This window comes from Anser anser, assembly GCF_964211835.1.
Source record: "Anser anser genome assembly, chromosome: 1".
Classification (NCBI taxonomy): domain Eukaryota; kingdom Metazoa; phylum Chordata; class Aves; order Anseriformes; family Anatidae; genus Anser; species Anser anser.
The window spans coordinates 152754423-152775807 of NC_139720.1; the positions used below are offsets into that span (position 1 = coordinate 152754423).

General features: G+C 34.7%; 1 long non-coding RNA gene across 1 annotated transcript; it reads left to right on the forward strand.

Moving 5' to 3' along the window:
• Positions 1-16628: 16628 nt before the first annotated feature.
• On the forward strand, positions 16629-20649 carry LOC310881005. Its single transcript, XR_014572046.1, has 2 exons — positions 16629-16764; positions 18684-20649. It is a non-coding gene; the product is annotated as an uncharacterized lncRNA (long non-coding RNA).
• The last annotated feature ends 736 nt before the right edge of the window (positions 20650-21385 follow it).

The following is a 21385-nucleotide window of genomic DNA, read 5'->3' on the forward strand; positions in this document are numbered from 1 at the left end:
CATATATTTCTTCTAAATGGAGTAAAACACCATCTGATTTTTCTTATTCAAGACCAGTATTTGAGACAAAAGAGCTTTGTTTTTCAATAGTTGGTAAGGATTTATTTATTTTTTTTTAATGTTGTAAATTAACAACAAAACAAATATTGCAACAAATCTTGAAATTCTATTTGAAATAGAATTTAGTCCTAGGTTTCCCTTAATTTCTAAGAACAGTAATGCTCTGTAATTACTGGCATTTCTAAGGTGGGGCTCATTGATTGTTTCACCTTAAAGCATCCAGACAAATGTGGATGCAAACATTCAGAACAGATTTTGCTAGCTGAGGGACAAACATTTTCTTCAAATTCAGAATGAAAAGGCATAGCAGCTTCTTAACTTGTGTATTTCAGTGTTTTACCCTGGATGTTACAGAAATGTGCTTTGTAAATAACATTCAACCATATCATGACCTGAATTCAAATCTATATTACTCCACATGTGTACTTTTTGTTAGCCTTCTAACACAACTGGGTAATGTAGAGCTATTTAGTATCTCCAGGATGTCTTCAGTGCAGCTATAAATGTCTGATGAAGTGCTACTCTTGTAAATATATTTTCATTAACGTTATAAATAGTATTTACTAGAACTTTCAAATGCATCTGGCTACTTTAGGACTAGTGGCAACTAGTGTTCATCTCTGACAGGCTTTTAGCTTAGCTCAAAATGTGTTTTGAAACTCAATCTCCCAGTCATCTCTGTGATTCACAGCAATCTTTGATTCACATGACGAAGATATCTTGAAGTGTATGAACTAAATTTCTTATGAAGAGAGCAAAACTCAAAGATGCATTCCAGGAGTTTATTTATGCACCCAGGCCTTATTAGGTATTCAGCCCAAATGGCCAGACTAGAAGTAACACAAAGTAGTTGAATTTAAAATTAAAGTAATATGGTATAGGAACCTCAGTAGCAACAGCTTCACTTCACTCTTGTGTTGGAACTAAATAAGGATAAAATCAACTAAGGATACAAAGCCGGAGACAGAAAAGCTGTTAAACACCAGGTAAGACTGGATTTTGTGGTGCATTACCTGTCTTCTATTTGCTTGAAAAATGCTATTCAGCCACAGAGGTTAGGGTTGGTCAGAATCAAGAATCACCATTTTGTGATTCTAAATATGGAAAAGTACCGAGAAGTTTGAACCTCTTGACATTCAGTCTTGGACTTCCAGGGCTGATATTTTTCTTTGGTGAAGCAGCAGTTTTACAATCCTGAGAACAATGGAGCAAAGACTTTCAAAGTACCAAGTGTAACACATGAACACATGTTTCTGTTATATTCTGGATGTCATCACCTCCAGAATAGTCAGGCTGGCAGGACTAACTGCAAGTTTCCAAAGTTTCTGATAGAAGGTTTAATAAACATCAATATCTAGTATACCTCTGGAATATCCTCCAGTTTTAACCATTTACCATCTCTACTGAAAAAAATGTTAGATGTATACCTTGCTAAGCATCTTTGTTACACTGGAGCTGCAATTGGAGCTGAGAGAAAGTCAACAACTTCCATGGCTTAGACATTTGTTTTTGTTCTTTGGAATGGAGACAAAATATTTTACATGTTTTTGTAGGGCAAAATGATGTAAAAAGATCATTTTTTCCACTTGTAACAGAAAACAATTTCTCTCTCAATTTCCCAATCTGTTTTTCTTATTCTTCTCTTCATATCTCTCAGATGAGGTCTGTTAGAGAACTTATTCTGTCATTTCTCAGGACTGAGAAACCATCACATTACAATATGCAAAATCAACACTTTTTCAAAACGTTCCCATTTTGTTCTCAATCTTTGAAATAAAGTCTGTTAAAGTTTCTAGCCAACTGTAATAGTAAACATCATCTGTGATTCTATAACTTCATAAGGTAGATTTTATATTAGCACTTTACATGAGGGGATATGTAGCTATAACTTGAGTAGTATATGATGGAATTTAATTAGGTCAGATATGAAGTGATATTAGAATAGTGAGTTGTACTCACTATGAGGAAAAGTTCCTTTCTTTATAGCTGATAAATTTATGAGTGTTCTTGGAAACTTCAGCATTTTCAAGCATTTCTTAAAGAAAACTCTATAATTCAAACTATTTAGGAGGAAAACATATATACATTGGCTGTGAATTTCATCTGACTCAAAAAAAAAAAAGTCAACAAAACTGTAAAAAGAATCTGATATATATACATAGGTTGCAAAGGAAAAAAAAAAAAAAAAAAGAGGATTTAGAGCTTATTTCTCTTATTGATTTTATTTCCTGAAAATTGTATATCTTTGTGATCTTTTCAAAAGGAAAACAATTATATTAAATCATCTCTTCCTTACTCTTCCTTTTTAAAATGAGACTACACAGTATCTGAACTATCCAAATCTCTTGAATTTACTTTATCTATCTCAAAGTTACCCATATAGCTTCATTTATGGGCCTGATGTGAACTTTAAGGATTTGAAAAACATTGATTGATTAAAAAGTGTACAAGTTGTGTCAGTCAGTGATTACCAGGAAGTGTCTTTCCTGCCTTTCCTACACAGCAGAAACCAGTCACATACAAACTCTGGAATTAATCAAGAGGGACCTGAAGTAAATGATAAATCTAGACTGACATATGTTTATTCTTCCTAAGTTTTCTACCCATCTTAGTTGTTCTGAAATCTATTTGCAAGTGTTAGTGAAAGCATTTTCTGTATTTCCAGAAGTTTATAATTCTGATATCAAAGTTACAAATAACTGTTTGGTCAAAATCTTTTGCAAAAAATTGAAATTTCTACTTTACTTTCACTGAAATGAATATATTTCTCTCTCCCAGTCTTAATCTACCTGTGATATATTGAAAAAATAAATGTATATGGATCTGCCAAAAAAAGATTGTTTTGTCTTTGTTAAAATGAAAATGTAAATAACAATCACACTACCCTTATTTTGTCAGAGTAAGTAGCTTTAATAATGTACTTAATTTGCAATATAATTTCACAGTATTCATATTGTTTCATCCTTAGTTACAATTCAGTAATAGCAATGCATATCACTGAAAACTAAAATGAGATTTTGAAAGCTGAATACCAAAATATGTTCAATTGCCCCATTATACGTTTTAATTTGGAAAAGCCATCAGGTTTTCAAAACATATGTAGTTATCCTATAATGATTTGTAGCATAATAAATGAAACTTGATAAGGTATATATTTATTTGTTTGCTTGTTTTCACAACTATTTCATTATACTAGCTTAACTAAATTCAGACTACATGCCAGTTTTGGAACTGCTTGCTGAGATGATTCTAGATATCAGAAAAAAATCTTATCATTTATTTATTTATTTATTTATTTAAAGTTTATTCAGAAATCATTCCTTAATGCAAAATTTACAGAAATATCCTTTCATTCTAATACGTCATTTTGTTTCTTTTCAATAAATATTCTTGGCACAGTTCTGCTCCTTTAGCTAATAGTCCTCCCAGCATTCAACTTGATGGATATGCTCAGGCAGAAGAATTACATCTCAGCACAAAGGGCAGAGCTAAAAATACAAAAAAAAAAAAAATCAGCCTTGAGCTCCATCCTCTTCTCGTCTTCCTTCCAAGGTACTTGTCATCTCTCTCACCTTTCCCACTGATGTCAAGAATCGACTATAACAAAGTCAGAGGCTACCTGGAAATCTGCTTACTTTTCCTAAATAAACGAGATAACAATATAGCCACAGATGTTTCTCTGAGACCCTTCTTTTCCATTTAAGGCAGAAAATTTGCTCTCCACCTGTATTGGGTTTACATGGCAAAGTTGTGGTAGTGGGAGGATGCAGGGGTGACCTCTGTGAGAAGAATCCAGAAGCTGTCCCATGTTAGATAAGGGCCAGTTTCAACCAGCTCCAAAGGGACCTGCTGCTGGCCAGAGCCAAGCCGGTAAACGATGTTGTTTGCACCTCTGTGAGATCATATGTAAGGGAAAAAAATAAAAATAAAAAAAATTCTGCACAACAGCAGCTGGGAGAGAGGAGTGAGAAACAGCCCTGCAGATACCAAGGCCAGTGAAGAGGGAGGGGCAGGAGGGGCTCCAGGTGGCAGAGCAGAAGTTCCCCCGCGGCCTATGGAAAGGCCCATGGTGGAGCAGGTTGTCCCCCTGCAGCCCATGTACCATGGCAGAACAGATTTCCAGACTGAAGCCCATTGAGGAGCCCATGGTGGAGCAGGTGGATGTGGCCTGAATGAGGCTGTTTTATTGTTTATTTGTTTCTCATTGCTTTAGCTTGTTAGTAATAGGCAATACATTTTATTAATCTCCCTATGCTGAGTCTGTTTTGCCCGTGATGATAACTGTTGAGTGATCTCCCTGTCCTCATCTCAATCCTTGAGCCCTTTTCATGCTCAGCTGCACAGCTGAGTAAGACCACCATACCCCCATGACTTTACTGCTCTGGGCTGCTTGTTTTACCTTCTACTCTTAATGCAGTAAATCTGCCTTTTGCTCTAAAAAAAATCCCAGAACTCAGGAACCCAGACTGAATTGTTCGTATAATAAAAGTTGATTACATTTTTCATTTTCATAAAAAAAATCAAATATGTAACATCTATATGTTAATTTCAGTTATTCTAACATCTTTTGTAGTAATTCTTTTATTGTTGGGATACTTCTCTTTACTCTTTTGTTACTTTTAAATCTTATTCCTAATTATATATGCAGAGATTCTCCTGTAGTAATAATATAAGAAAGTTTTGTATCAGAAGAATTAGCTGAACAGGACACAGTTTTAAAGAAATGTTAAGTAGACTTAATGGTTTGGCTTTAAGTGTTGTTATTGTATATTTTCTATTTATCAACTCTTGGAATTGTTCCTTTTTGGCATCTGGTTGACACTTCTACCTACTAGGTAGCTCTCCATGTGACGTGAGTGTGTCACCATTTCTTTCCTAATTTTATTTATTTAATTCCCACAGTTACATTACTTATTTGACAACAATCATCTCTGTACAGATTGTTTATCCAGAGCTCAACCTCTGATCTTCAACCCAGTGAACTCATACATAGAACTGCTGTTCTTTTGTCCAAACCAGGCCACATCCCACAACAATTCTCAGACAGCAGTAGCAGGCTTATAGAATTATAAAATCATAGAATGGTTTGGATTGGAAGGGACCTTAATGATCATCCAGTTCCAACCCCTCTGCCATAGGCAGGGACACCTCCCACTAGACCAGGTTGCTCAAAGCCCCATCCAACACTGGCCTTGAACACTTCCAGGGATGGGACACCTATAATTTCTCTGGACAACCTGTTCCAATGTCTCACCACACTCTGAGTAAAGAATTTCCACCTTATATCTAACCTTAATCTACCTTTTTTTTAGTTTGAAACCATTCCACCTTGTCTTATCACTACACTACCTCACAAAGAATCCCTCTCCAGCTTTCCTGTAGGCCCCCTTTAGGTGCTAGAAAGCTGCTATAAAGTCTTGATGAAGCGTTCTCTTCTTCAGGTTGAACAACCCCAACTCCGTCAGCCTGTTTTAGGTGCTCTAAAGGAGAAGTGCTCCAGCCTTCTGATCATCTTTGTGGCCCTCCTCTGGACTCAATCTAACACTTCCATGACCTTCTTCTGCGGGGGGGCCCAGAGCTGAACACAGTTCAGTCTAGTTGGAGTCTAATGAGAGCAGAGTAGAGGGGAAGAATCACCTCCCTCAACCTGCTGGCCATTCTTCTTTTGATTCACCCCAGGATAAGGTTGACCTTCTGGGCTGCAAGCGAACATTGCCAGCTCATGTTGAGCTTCTCGTCAATGAACACACCCAGGTCCTTCTCCTCAGGGTTGCTCTCAATCCATTTGCAGAACAGCCTTTATTTGTGTTTAGTATTTGTGTTTACGATACCCAGACTACTGAAAATTAAGGCCACATTAATAAATATAAATGCTTAATAGACTCTGTGAACTTGTGTGGCAGATGGGGAGAAGGGAGGGGGGACAGATGGGAGGAACATGACCAACATTATCTATTCCTCAGTGCAATTTTTAAAGTGGTAAAGTCTTAAGTAGGTCTTATAAAGGAAGCTTTATTTTATTTTATTTTATTTTATTTTATTTTATTTTATTTTATTTTATTTTATTTTATTTTTTCCTTCACAGTCAGAATAAGACAAACACCTTCTGTCATAAAGATATCCAGGAATACAGACAGAAAAAGGAAAGTACTAAATGTATACATAATTGACACTGAAAATATGCTTTCTAAAATCTTTAAATAAAAAATCATCTTCCCTCTATTTTTCTCCCTTATATCAGTGCTGGTTTGTTAATGTATTTATAAAAAGTGAAGCCTCTGGCTTTTATGTTATAGAAGCAAAGTATCATATTTGATTCTAAGAAGAAAAAGAAAAAGAAAAAAAAAAGGTATATGTTATCAGAAAAACTTAGGTAAGTAAAAATATATATATGTATTTTTTATTAAGTAGAAATTTCAAAATGTAAGCTTACTGATTACACAAAATGAGTGTGTAAGTATTGCAAAATAGACTATATATACTTTTTCCTGCATCCTTATTTCCATTTAGATGTTCATTTAAGACTGAATTTATGTTTATCAAAAGTTTTGTAAAGCAAAATACTGATTCCAATCAGACTTAATAGCTAAACTGCTACTTCACTATTACAATATGTAGCATAATAAAAATGTCAGGTGAATTCTTTTTAATAGCAGAACAAATCTACTTGCTCAGTAGAAAGAAATATTCATGTTCATATTAAAACAAATTAATTGAATTAATGTATCACTCTAGAGATTTTATTGATTTACTTAGGGTATAGACTACTACTACAGCTCCTCAAACTTGAAGCTCAAACTTAGACAATGTAAATATTTCCTAAAAATGGAAAAGTGACTACTGAAAATAGTAAGATAGTTATTTCATACAGTTAGTTGTATATGAAAGTATTGGTAAACTGTATACTGTATACATTTGTTACTAAACCTGTCACATCAGTAGTATTAGTAATGTTTTTGTAGCAGACCAAGGCTACAGCAAAATCTGGTTCTTGTTTATTTACACGTTCTACAAAAAAAACAAACAAACAAACAAAAAAAATCTTTCTGGCATTTTTATTGTTGTTTTATTGAATTCTATAAAAATGAGCAAAATAGCCACATAAAATCTGTTTTACCACATAAAATAGAAAGGTGACTATGTAGATAGTTTGGTAGTTTTATGGGGAACTGTGTAGTAGGTTCATTTGAAAAGAGAGTCGAGCACCGAAGTATATAACGTTCAGATGCCCAGTGATTCATGAAACACAGATTTCTAACTAGAAACATTGGTAAGATCCCCTCTCAGTCTTCTTTTCTCCAGGCTGAACAGACCCAGGTCTCTCAGCCTTTCCTTATAGGGAAGATGCTCCAGGCCCCGTATCATCTTTGTGGCCCTCCGCTGGAGGGAATAATATTTTTTTTTTAATAGTAGGAAAAAATATTAGAAGGATATTTGTTTGTTCTACTTTTTAAATAACTCACAGAATCATAGAATAATATAATATCCTTAGATGGAAGGGACCAAAAAGGACCAGAGAATCCAACTCCTGGCTCCAAAAAGGAGCCAAAAAATCAAACAATTTGTCTGGGAGCATTGTCTAAACTCTTCTTGAACTCCAACATGTTTGGTGCTGTGACCACATTCCTGGGGAGCCTGTTCCAGTGCCCTACAACCCTCTCAATTAAAAATATTTTCCTCAAATCCAACCTGACCCATCACAGCTCTATACGGTTTTCTAGGGTTCTATTGCTGGTCACCAGAGAGAAGAGATCAGTGTCTGTCCCTCCACTCCCACCATGAGGAAATTATAGGCTGTGATGAGGTCTGACCTCTGTCTCCTCTTCTCCAGGCTGAAAAATCCAAGTTAACTCAGCCACTCCTCATATATCTTTCCCTCTAGATCTTTCTTTTCCCTCTAGATATTTCATCATCTTCATTGCCCTCCTTTGGATACTGTCTAATAATTTTATATCCTTCTTATACAGTGATGCTCAAAACTGCACTCAGTACTCAAGGTGAGGCCACAAAAAGTGCAGAGTGACAATACCTTCCATCAACCAGCTAGCAATGCCATGCCTGATGCACCCCAGGATACAGATGGCTTTTTTGCTACCAGGACACACTGACGACTCATATTCAACTTGCCCTTGACTAAAACCTCCAGATTCCTTTCCATGGTACTGCTCTCCAGCCTCTTCTCCTTTAGTCTGTATATATATACAGTATTGCTCTGACCCAGGTGCAAAATCTGGTACTTTCTCTTGCTAAATTTCACGTGGCTGGTGATTGCCCAGCCCTCTAGTCCGTCAAAATCTCTCTCCAAGGCCTATCTACCCTCGAGGGACTCAACAGCCCCTCCTAACGCAGTATCATCTGCAACTTGCCAAATATGCATTCAAGTACTACATCCAGATTTCTAATAAAAACACTGAAGGAAACTAGCCCTGAAATGAAAACCTTGGGAACCCCATTAGTGACTGATTGCCAGCCTGATGTAACCCCATTTCCTATGATCCTCTGAGCCTGAATCATCAGCCATTTGTTCACCCCTTGTATTATGTACTTTCCTGCTGTACACTGGACATTTTGTCCAGAAGAATATTGTGAGAAACAGAATCAAAAACTTCACTTAAATCCAAAAAGATTGCATCTGCTGGCTTCGCTAGGTCAACTGGATGGGTAACCTTGTCATAATATTAAGTAAGTTAAATAAGCTTCTTGTCTAGTGAACCTGTGTTAGTTATGACCAGAGACTGTGTTGTCTCTCAAGTGTTTTTCAATAATTCCCAGAATAACCTTATCCACAGACTTTTGAACTTTCAATCATAGATTAAAAATATATATATATATCCACATTTTCTTGTGTGCAGTAGGCCTGCTAGAACAGGTCTCAGCTACATATGCTGGTAGAATTGCTTAATGAAGAAAGTAGGTATAGAGTGTGTCTTGTTTTGGTTTGCTTTATTATTTTTTTTAACATTATTTTCCCCTTCCTTATATACAGCCTACTGGTAATTTTAAGACTCTCTATTTCTTCTTTATTATTTCATGTTCTGAAAAAGGGATAGTTCCACTCCTTTGTTTGTTTCCTCTGTCTCCAATATATTTAGATTTTTGTTGTTGTTTTTCTTCTTTTTCTTTTTCTGGTTTATAATTCACCTTTATTTTTATTCTAAGAACATACTCTGAAAAGAAGAAGAAAGAAAGAAGTTATCGAGAATACAGAGATCAAAATAATAGCAATAAAATTATGTTTAAAAAATAAAAATACTAGTAAACCTAGCAGAAACAGACACATCAATACTAATGTGGTCTGTAAAAAAAAAAAAACAAACCAGAAAAAAATATATACCTTTCTTTCTTTCTTTCTTTCTCTTTCTTTCTTTCTTTCTTTCTTTCTTTCTTTCTTTCTTTCTTTCTTTCTTTCTTTCTTTCTTTCTTTCTTTCTTTTTCTTTCTTTCCTTCCTTCCTTCCTTCCTTCCTTCCTTCCTTCCTTCCTTCCTTCCTTCCTTCCTTCCTTCCTTCCTTCCTTCCTTCCTTCCTTCTCTCTCTCTCTGTCTCTCTTTCTCTCTTTCTCTCTTTCTCTCTTTCTCTTTCCCTCTCTCTCTCTCTCTCTCTCTCTCTCCTTTTCTCTCCTTCTCTCCTTCTCTCTGTTTCATATATCTGGTTTTATTTAATTTTTTACAGCACGTTCTTCTTGAGTTTTGAGAAATTGGAAGGATAATGTTTCCTATCTTCAGTACAAATTCAAGCATTCCTCATAATCTCCCATTAGAAATGAAACAAACAAGCAAACAAACAAAACCCCAACACTGTAGTAAAATGTGAAGCTGATCTGAAATTTTAAAATATTATCCAAATATCATCTTGGTATATTCTGAACATGTTTTTGCTGAAATTTGTCCCATTTTCTTACTGAAAATGTTGCAAGACATTTTGTTATTGAAATTATATCTGTCTGAAATGCTGTGGCCTGTGGAGATAGAAGTCAAACTGTGCACTTTAAATTATATCTGGGAACAACAACAACAGAAGAAGTCCAAAATACTCTGCAATGAAACCAAATTCATTAGATGGAAATTGATGCTCATCCTCAGCTGGAGTTAATTCCAGATACAAATACAACAGGTTAAACAACATTAAGAACAAACAGTGTAGTTTGCTTGTGTCTTACAAAAAACATTCTAGTTCTTGATCAAGACATGAAAATATGTCTGTCTCTTGCTGTTACGTAAAACATTTAAGATTGTTTAGCACTTCAACATTCTAAAATGATTAAATCAAGGGTGAAATGATTGTTCCTGTAAAATAGATTGTTCACTATTTATTTATTTATTTTTTATCTGCCAAGTTCCCTCATATTGGCCTAAGCTTTGAGGTAGGTCTATCTAACTTTTTATATTAGGTGGACATTCAAAAAGATACCAAAGACACTTTATCTCTGAAGACAGGATCAATTAGAACTCAGAATAATAACTTAGAGCAGATAGTGGGGTTCTTTGAAATGCTGAGATATCAGAAGTGTAAAGCCGTGCCTGATGTGTCTGCAAGACAGATTTGTGTTTCAAATAAATGTGTATTAATCTTAGGTGAGAGGTCCCCTGGTCAGTTATTGCAAAGCAGGCTAGACCTTGTAAGCACCTACTAGTAACATCATCACAGCCTTGTTTAGCCAAATGTTCTGTATTGATTTTCAGAAATACCACAGGAAAAATATGAGTTTGGTGGTGTTTACTTACACTGCAAGATAGACATAAAGCATAGAGGTAAAGTAAATGCAAGGTGCTGAAGGCAAATGAACCACAGGTGAACATCAGAACAGCACAGGGAAATAGGGAGTATAGGGTGCCTGCACAGTAGCCGTCAGAGAGGAAAACTGATCCTCCTTGAATCAGAGATGGGCCTACTGTTGCTGTTTTCTGTTGTGTTGTCTTACATCTCCCTTCTGTTACACATTTATACAAATTCACACAAACATGCTCACCTCTAATACAGGATTTTATTTATTTATTTATTTATTTTTGTCAAGACACTAAACACCAATAGAGCCAGAGAAAGGAATACTACTTCATACTTAAAATGTTGGTACCAGGATTCTAATATTATCTTGAGAAACAGATAAGTCTAGCCCTTTCAGCTTGGCTTGTCATTATTATGGCAATCACTAGATTTATCTACCAGACATACAGACAGTTGGAGTCAGCTATCATTGCTGTGATTATAAAGTGTGTGCAAGGAGAAAATTCATAATACCACATCTCCTGCACACCTTGGCAAGGATGCAAGTAAATATACCCGACAAGTACATGACTGAGGCCTTCAGAACAGGACCAAGTATAAACAAGTGTTACTTTGTGTTAATGATGCAGTGATGACAGAAAGTTACAGAGTAGTAAATGCAGTGCACTTGGTATATTTTACTTGGAATGGGGTACTGCTTCACACGACATTCCCCAAACTTCTGGCTTAGTCCTGGCACACAGGCCAATACATGAGCCAGATGAGAATCTGACCTCACCTTTTCAAAGCCACTATTGCCGTCATAATTACCTTGTATGATTGTGACAAGAGAAAATAAAATTTTAACCATGCACCCAGCCAGTAAATCTTACAGTAGCTTGTTTTCTCTAACAATAACACCTCACCCAAGACATGAGTTGCTCAGAAAGAAAAATGCTTAAAATGTTCCAGAAGTCACTAATCTTCTACCAGCCTTAAACTGCTCTTTTTCTGTCTTAGAGTTTAAGATCCTCTTTTACTTCTTTGAAGGTTTCTATTTATAAATATGTTTATCCAATCAAGAAATGGAAAGTACATCATAACTTTGACCAAATGATACAATAAAACTTACCAAAATGTTGTTTTTATTTTCAAACCATGAGTATCAAGTCCTCTGTGATCAATATTTTCCAGGAAAAAACTTGAGAAAGCAAGCTGGTTAGTGACAAAATTCAGAGAAGCTATGGTGTGGCTGAAGACTTTCAGTGGTTATAAATATATATATATGTATATATATTCAGTAGTGTGACTAGGTGAACAGACATTATAGATCATCTTATGTAGAAGAGGAACTTTTATGTGAAGGCAAATTGAAAAGAAACAAAAACTAGAAACATTTAAATTGGAGCAGTTCTGTTGGAGAAGAACAGTGTGAGAATTATCTAAAATAAATAGTCTCATAGTTGATGTTGTTCTTTGTAAGCAACAATCAAAATCTGGTCTCTCTTAAAAATCAGAAGTAGAGTTAACCTGCACCATAATCACTAACAATTTTGACCAAACCAGTATGAAAGTAAATCATAGAATCATAATTATGGAATCACAGAATCACAGAATGGCCTGGGTTAGAAGGGAACTCAAAGATCATCTAGTTCAACCTCCCCAGCCATAGGCAGAGATGCCACACACTCAGTCAGGTTGCTCAGGGCCTCATCTAACCTGGTCTTGAACACCTCCAGGGATGGGGTATCCACAGCCTCTCTGGGCAACCTTTTCCAGTGCCTCACCACCCTCTGAGTGAAAAGTTTTCTCCTAACCTCTAATCTAAATCTCCCCTCTTTTAGTTTGAAATCCACGCCCCTCATACTCAACCTGTCCATGGCTGTTTCTTAGAAGCAACTTTTCAAAGTCAGGCCCTTCCCTAATGTAGAGGGCAACACTCCTTTCCTTCCCTGTCTATCCTTTCTGTATAGTTTGCAGCCCTCTATTCCAATATTCCAGTTATGTGATTGATCCCATCATTTTCAAAGATAGCAATCAGATCATATCTGTCTAATTGCACCATGGTTTCCAATTCCTCTTGCTTGTTTCCCATGCTGTGTGCATTGGTGTAGAGGCATTTCATCTGGGCAATTGGTTGTATCATGTTTCTAGAACCCTTCCTGATTGTACTGGGACAGTTCACAAGTATTTCGCTACCATCATTTAGGGTGATATTGTTCTCCGGTATGGTTTCTTCACTCAGAGGTGCATCCCCTTCCCCCACCTCACCTGGTTTAAAGCCCTCCTGATAAGCCCAGCCAACTTACTGCCCAGAATATGTATATCTCCATCAGGCTCCTTTTCATTAACATAATATGAAGGTCTTGTTCACTTTTGAAAAGTCTGAAATTGCAGCAATTAATTATATCATAAGGCTGGAATGATCTTTCCATCATTGTTAACTTTGAAGGGGAAAATTAAAAATATGTGAGCTTCATGAACATGACATTTTTAATTCTCACTTCAACCACCTACTGTGTCTCAAGGCTTCATGTAGTTCATTTAACACTGTTTCTGACTACTTTTTCCACACATAGTAAAATAATTGATATGCATGTTTTGAAAAGTGATGTGTGGGATTGTGGGGGATGAGTTAGAACATGTATCATCTTTTTTGCTCAATAATTCCATTTAAAAAAAAATGCATAGGATTAATGAAAACTTTATCTAGTTTCAGAGATTATTAACTTCTGATTAAAAATCAAGAGCACTAGAGGGTTCTTCTTTCATATTTCTTCATTTCGTACTTCATATTCTTTTTAGAAAGGTGACAATATTGTCTCGTTTTATGTTTGCTAGTGTTGCCCTGCATAAAAAAGAGAGTGGATGTTGTTTGTGCTTTCACAGAATATCGTTGTATTTTAATTTTGTGTTTGTGTATCAGGTACTGCCTTCTAACTCCTGAACTCAAAAGTGAAGGTTCAGTTAATTCCAAGTGTTGAATCGTTAACAAAGAACCTTCTACAGACAATTCCATTTCCTTAAATCAAAGAGGTCCTGATCTGATATATTTCTATGATTTCAGCAGTAGAATTACAGACAAGACAGAGAAGAAAATGACTTTAACGAGTCACAAGGAAAGGCAAGCTTCTAAGATCAAATATGGTGTTTTTTATTTATTTATTTATGTTTTATTAATTTACATTTTATCAAAAACTTCACTGATATTTATTTACATTATGTCATCATCAGTTATAGTCAAAGTTACTAACTCAACTGTACTGTGTGCTCTACAAATGAATGCAAAATTTAGTCCAGTCTTCTCAGAGACAGTTCCATGATTTCAAAAATGGGTAAATATATAATGTATATATAATATACAATATATAAATTACTTTTTTTTTTTTTTTTAACTGAGGCTTTCATCTGAGAATGATAGTGTAAATCCTAACACTAGTGACAAGAAACACCAGTTTTTAAAGTTTGACCTTTACATCTAAAGAAGACAGGACAGCGAATGTGTTGAGATTCAATTCATGAGCAAATTACTTTCCCAATTCTACTTTTATTTTTGAGATTTTTTTCTCCTGCTAGGGACTTCAAAAGGACTCATTCTTCTATTTTTCATCATTAAAAATAAATAAAATATAAAATAAATAAAATAAAATAAAATAAAACAAAATAAAATAAAATAAAACAATGAATATTATTCTTATATCTTATAATCTTTCTTCAGCAAAAGCTATCACTGAATAATTATGTTTACTGGGGTGAGTGGTTTTGATTATCTTTAGTTTTCATTTGGAAACAGTTATCACTTTGCATTTATGATAGACAATGGCACTGCATCATTTTGCATTTTTACAAAGCAGCGTATACTGCAGCTACTCATTTCTATCTATGACAATATTACAACAGTTCAAAAATGAATATCAATACTCTGAATTATATTAAACTATTAAGAACTGATGTACATTTAGCAAAATTTCTCTCAGTTCATGTTTTCTCAGCTAAGAAAAGCATGTCAGCAACATTAAATCTTTTTTTTTTTTTCAAAAAAAAATATATAAATATATGACATATTGCAGGTTTCTATCCCTAAACCTATCCCTTTTTAAGACACAGACTTGCACACACACACACAAACACACACACACTTTTTTTTTTTTTGAATCCACTTTTATAGCTATGTCAGAGAATATCTAGAGTCTAGCTATCCTGAAGCATGGAAGAAATACTTTTTATAACATAGAAGTTTTAATCTACAGATACAAGTGTCCCTATTAGTCATCTTATTTTGTGTCACCATTCATCATTTCTTTTTCTATACTTCTGTATTAATACATAGCTTCTCTATTCAGTAGGTGTATGTACTATAGTTAAATCCTCTGGTAGAGAGGGAATGACATAGAGCATACATGAAAAACAGAAGACTAGGAAAAGAGCTGTAAGGCACATTTGCAATAATTATATGAGGTGGGAGAAGGTGATCATGCTTGGCAAGCACAGTTTTTGAAATTTTCTATGTTTTGTAGATACAATGTAGCTTTTTGCTTTATATTGCTTTCTGACCCCTTTTTGAAGAGAACATTGATAAAAATAAATGCTTTAAAATAAAAGCTGCTTCAAAGACTGGATATAAAGCACATTAGCAGAAGAGAGTGCTTATTATTATTATTGTTATTGTTATTGTTATCATTGTTGTTATTTTATTTTAATAGTTATATTACTATTTTAAAATGTTATGTTATGATAAAACAAAATAATTTAATATATTGTTAATATATTGTTTCCTCTCCAATATCAATTTCAACACACTACTTTTTTTTCTTTTTTTTTTTTTTTTTTCAGAAAAAAAGGAGGCTGCATAGTGGATTGCTTGAGTTTGAGAGTATCACATAGATTTTTTAGTTCTGTGTATATCTAGAGGAATTTATGACAAACATAAGAGGGGAATAAGAGGGGCCTTTGAGAGCCAGAGGATATAAATATCTACTGAATCCTACAAGTAGTAAACAACATGGATGTAGTCTATAAATCTATTTTTTCAGGTACTTATATTCCTGTTGAATAGCCAGGACAAGCCCAACAGCATCAGCCTTCAAGACGTAGATAGTGGTTGGTTCAATTCCAGCAGTTGTCTCAAACAGAATATTTCTGAGTAAGACATCTCAGCAACTAGAAATTGCAGCCATCTACTGGTAAATGCCAAAACATCAGTCATCAACAGATGGGCTGAGGGCTTGGTTTCTATTTATATTATCTCCCCAGACAGATTAAGACTTATACAAGTAGCTGCAGAACACCACTTGAAGAATGTGATACCTACAGTATGACATCTGGCTCCTTTGTTATTTCATGACTGTACTTTTACTTTGTTTTTACATATTCACACTAATAGTATTTAAATATTTAAGATATTTAACATGGTTTATAAAAATAAAAAGATATTTGATAACATAGCATTTTATATGTTTTCCTTGCACTTCTGTTTTTTTTTGTTTGTTTGTTTGTTTGTTTTTGGTTGGTTGGTTGCTTGCTTGCTTGCTTTTTGGTTTGGTTTTCCACTAGTAGGAACAAGTAGAAATATTAACTGTTAAATTTTAACCTACAGTTGTATTAAAACAAATGAACTTGATGTTTGAAAGAGGAGCTAAGAGGCAGTGCTCTGACTGTTTGAAACTATACAGAGTATGCAAAATGAAGCAATATCTAATTTACTTATATGCCCAAAACATTGAATTCTGCTGTGCTATACAAGTTTTTGTTTGTTTTCTTCCAATGTGTAAATAGTCAAGGTCTGAAGGTAGGTGAATCCTCATTGCTATGATCTCCAGTACAATTTCTCTCTTCGGTTGCTGGGTTACATTGCTTATTAACCATGCTAGTAATGTAGAAAGAGTCTTTCTGCTGCTTTGGGAATACCATGTTTTTTAACATGGGGTAGACCACTTTGGAGCGGCTCCTAGACAAGGGAAATCTCAAGGGGAGCATGAAAGACAGAGAAAATATTTGGACCAGGTACAGGATATGAAGGAGTTTTCCTTCCTTAAATCTTTTAATTGAATGACTGTTTTATCTCAACATTAGTCATGGCTGTCTGGGTTATTTCACTTCTTTGCAAGCAAGATCCATACCTTCTCTTCCTTTTCACCAGTCCCTGGATGACAATTTCTTCTGAACTTATATGTATATGCAGTTTAGATTTTAATGCCCTTCTGGTGTGTTGAATATTTGATATCCTAGCATTCAATATTTATTTTTTTCTTTTGCATATATATTCTTTGGTAAGAAGGAAAATTTTTTAGCAGAGAGCCTACAAATAGAGGAAAAATGGTGGGAAGAAAAAAAAAAGGAAAAAAAAAAAAGAAAGAAAGGTTGTTAATGACAGTTGTATTGGCTCAGTGTTAAATAAATGAGTGGTTTTTTGCCTTGCAGGTAACTTCTGACTTATGTAATAGGGTACACTAGCAGCTTAGTAGATTTGACTTTGGGAGAAAGTTCTGTGTGGTTTAACAATCTGATTCTGTCAAATGACTGATGCTTGGTGAGGTTCAAGACATGGACGTGCCAATTTGAAGTTTTCTTTTTAACTAGGTGTGGAGTGATTTTTCATGTCTGACAAATCAGTGGAGTTGCATAACATGTAATCAAGAGCAGGACATTCCGACATAGGTAAAGTGCCTGCTGTAGCATGCAAAGGTAGAAAAGATGCTGCTAATTCTGCATTAAGAACAAGATGAATCCATTCCTCCAGAGAGTATCACTCACACATTTTTGTAATCAAATTCCCCAGTAGAAAACATAGTTTAGTTTTATATGAACAACATTTACATTAGTTTCACTAACACAACATCCATGTCTTCATGTAAATTAAGAAAGAAAATACACTTTCTATCTTAAGGTAATTCAAAGTTATCTTGTAAATTATATATTTTTTCCTGATATGATTGAAATTACCCAAATATATTGTTTAAAAGATAGGATGAAATCAAGATGGAATAAAACTAAGATGTAAAACATCTGGCTTGTATTTTTCCCCTCTCTTAATGATCATTGTACTTGTACACTTCAATTATATGCATTTATTGTAACATTAGGTAACAATTATGTAACAATTATTGTTACACATCTTTCTTTGAAATCTCCTGTGTTCGTAAACATATTTTTTCATGAGAAATGGTTATCAAGCTCTTACTATTGTCCTATTCTGTCCATTGCTGACACACATCTGTTGAAATAGCATCTGGTTAATTGGTTACATGGATATGATACATTGGAAACACCCCTCTCTTATCCAAAAGAATAGTTTGCAATGTCATATGCCACTACAGTCTACTGTTTACAGCAGAACTATGTAATCTCATAGGTCTGACTATGTATTTGTCCTGTGTGAAAAGTTTTTTTTGTTTTTTTTTTTTTTTGGGGGGGGGGCAGGAGGACGGGACATCAATTTTCAGTTCAATATCTGAGAAACGAAACAGGTTTCTATCACTAACCAAGTTTAAGAACCTGTCTATGACACACAATAATGTGCAGTGCAGGGATGAAAGAAGTTTTCTAAAATCTAGATAGTCTTTCCCCTTTGCATAGTCTTTCCCTGGATTTTCTGGTGATGAATGTAGGGACTGCCTATTAGAAAGGGTGTTTTTCAAAAATCCTATGAATATATTTCCTCAAGTATTTGTGTCTTTTCTGAATGACTACTCAAGAAAAATATTATAGCAACCAAGACATTTTTTCATCTTAATTTGAAACGTAATGTAAACAAGTGACAAATAAAAGTAATGCCAATGGGCTATTACAAAGCAAATCTAGCCAGGCTTATGACTCCTCAGGCTTATGATTCCTCAGCTAGATTCCTGTCATTGCTTGCTACATAATTATAGAATTTGTAGGTGTTGGTTCACTACCACTTTTTCTTTCTTTATTTCCTCCAGGAGACAGCTGTTTTCCTCGTTATATACCTCATAAATCCATTTTCCATAAACAGTTTTCATTTTTCCATGAACTATTATCTTTACAGCAATCACACCAACATAAATGCCTTCTCTTGCAACCCTGCAATTCAATTTCCATGTTGAAGTGCCAGGCTTTCTAACTGTCACGATATTTGCAACTGTTTAGCCAAAGACGACGACAACAACAACAACAACAATAATAATAATAATAATGAAGAAATAAAGAAGAAATCATGAAGAGCTCAAGTCCTGAACTGGGACCCGAGTTAGCAGAACAGTAACCTGAGTTACATTGCTTTCTGCCATGAAAATAGAGTAGCCCATTTAGAGATGGCTCAGGGCTATCATACCAAGGTTATCACACTGCACCGTGTCTGGAACCACTGAACTTATCAGCCCAACTCTTCTCCTGGATTGTATCACCTCTCTTTCATAATAAGGAAATTGTGTAATTTGTGAAACTGTGTATATCTGTGATTAAAGTGTTCTGGTATCTGAGTCCATTAGGTCTTAACATAGCTATTTAACCTTAAACCATTAAAACAGTTAAAACTTACTAAAAGTCAAAGAAAAGAACCAGTAGCGGTACATCTAAACGCATGAAAGATGACACAGACACATGCTACAAATCTATATGAATGATATAGAAGTTAAACAGAAAACAAAAGAAAAACAGAAAAAAAAATAATCTGTGCGTGTGAACTGTGATCGAAAGCCTGTGCTGTGAATAGAAAAGTTTGCTGTGAACCCCACTGTTACTAAACCAAACCTACATACGGTTTTACTGGTGAAAACTGTAAGTTTCATAGAAGTCTTTGTAAACTTAGGAAGTCAACATCAGAAAACATTTCACTGTGAAATGTGAACTGTTTGAAGAGAACCAGAGAAATGATATGATTATATAGAACCTTAGAACATTGACTGTCCACCTTACCGATCAAAGCCCAACAGAGGCAACCAGCGTGGATATCTATTATTTGCTTAGACATTTCTCTTCAACAAGAATATATTTTCATTTAAGAACGTATATATAAATGATGAATTCATACAAACGTTATTGTCAGTTGAGAGAACTTTCAGAAATAACTTGGATTTTCTTTACATGTCTCGATTTCTCTCCTTATATTTACCTTTTACTTTTCCCAGACACCATTCTTCTTCTTTAGGCTGTTTTCTGCTTTGTTTTGTGGTCTCTATCAGCTCTACCATTCTAGTGCTGTACCTAATCCAGGACCTATCTTTGCAATGCTGACTAATTAATCTCCCTTTAAATAACTTGTCAGTCCTCCAATGGTGTTTACTGTACTTTTTGAATTGATAAATCAGCTAGCAAGTCTCTGTTTAAATGAATGTATATACATATATTGTAATCCCAGTAAGTTTCACATATTTAAGAAAATATGTGCCTATTTCTTATGCAGCATATTGTACAATCAGTGCAATAAAAAAAAAAAAAAGGGAGGGGGGAACATTTTAATTGTTGTTGTTATTGATGACTTTATTTAGTTTTAACCTGTTATGCAGTTTTACTTTAATTGTATTTTTCACACCATATACCAAAGAACTGTACTCAGAAGTGCCTTTGAAAAGTCTTCAACAAAGAGATATAACTTAATAGAAACCCTAAAACAGTGAAAAATTTTAAATAATACAACAATTTTGCAAGTATATCTTACTGGACCCATATGTTAAAAAGAATGCAAGTCTGAGGAGCTTAGTGTCTTTACATTCCTTAAATGTGTATTTGAATGGCTTTAGGTTTTCTTTCTTTTATTTTCATTTTGAGGAGGTAAAATAGCACTGAACACTATTATTTTTGTTTTTGATTAATTCTTATTGAAGTGCTTTGTAAGAAGTAATGGTTTGGAGCCATGGAATGGTTTTGCCATGCTGCAAAATATATCAGCAGAAATAAAAATTTAAATAAATTTTTAGTTTAAAAAAATTTAAACTAAGTTTTTGTGAATTCATTTTCTTCAGTTTTCTCAGAAAGTTAAGAAACAGAACTACATTTCTGCTACATACAAAAGATAAATGAAAAATAAAACTCCACTCCAGTTAAAAGCTGACTATAATGGTCTGCTGAATCAGTCTTACCATGTCCACCTATGTGTAGAAATTCTAAGGCCACCTACACCTCTCACACCTATGACAGAAAGAAGTCTTCTGTATGTTGCACGTTTGATGATGCAAAGTAGAAGGCTGAATTTATTTTTAAAGATTCTTCCAGGATTGTGGCCTGCATCTGTAAATGCCAGTCTGCATCTGTTCTAAATGTTTTTTCATTAGTCAGCCACCTGCTCAATAGGAACACAGCATCTGAGAATGTGTATGCAAAGTCTGATACAAGATACTGGGATTGAAGGAGATTGAGTTTGGCATGCATGGAAGAAGTTATTTTGACATACACACAAACTGAAGTAATTCCTTACTCAAGATTTCCTTGATGTACACTTACTACTATTTATGATCTTCTCTCCCCTGTGCAAGAGTGCAGTCTTTCATGCCAATGTCATTAGATTTATGCTCTTCAATAACATGGATCATAGTGTTCTGCCAGATCATCAGCAGGACCCTGGCAGAAGTAAAAGTCCAGTGGCTAAAGCAAATATTCTCACAGAGAACAAACCAAACCCATAATTGACTAGTAGGCATTTTCATGCAGACACTTTCCTAACAGG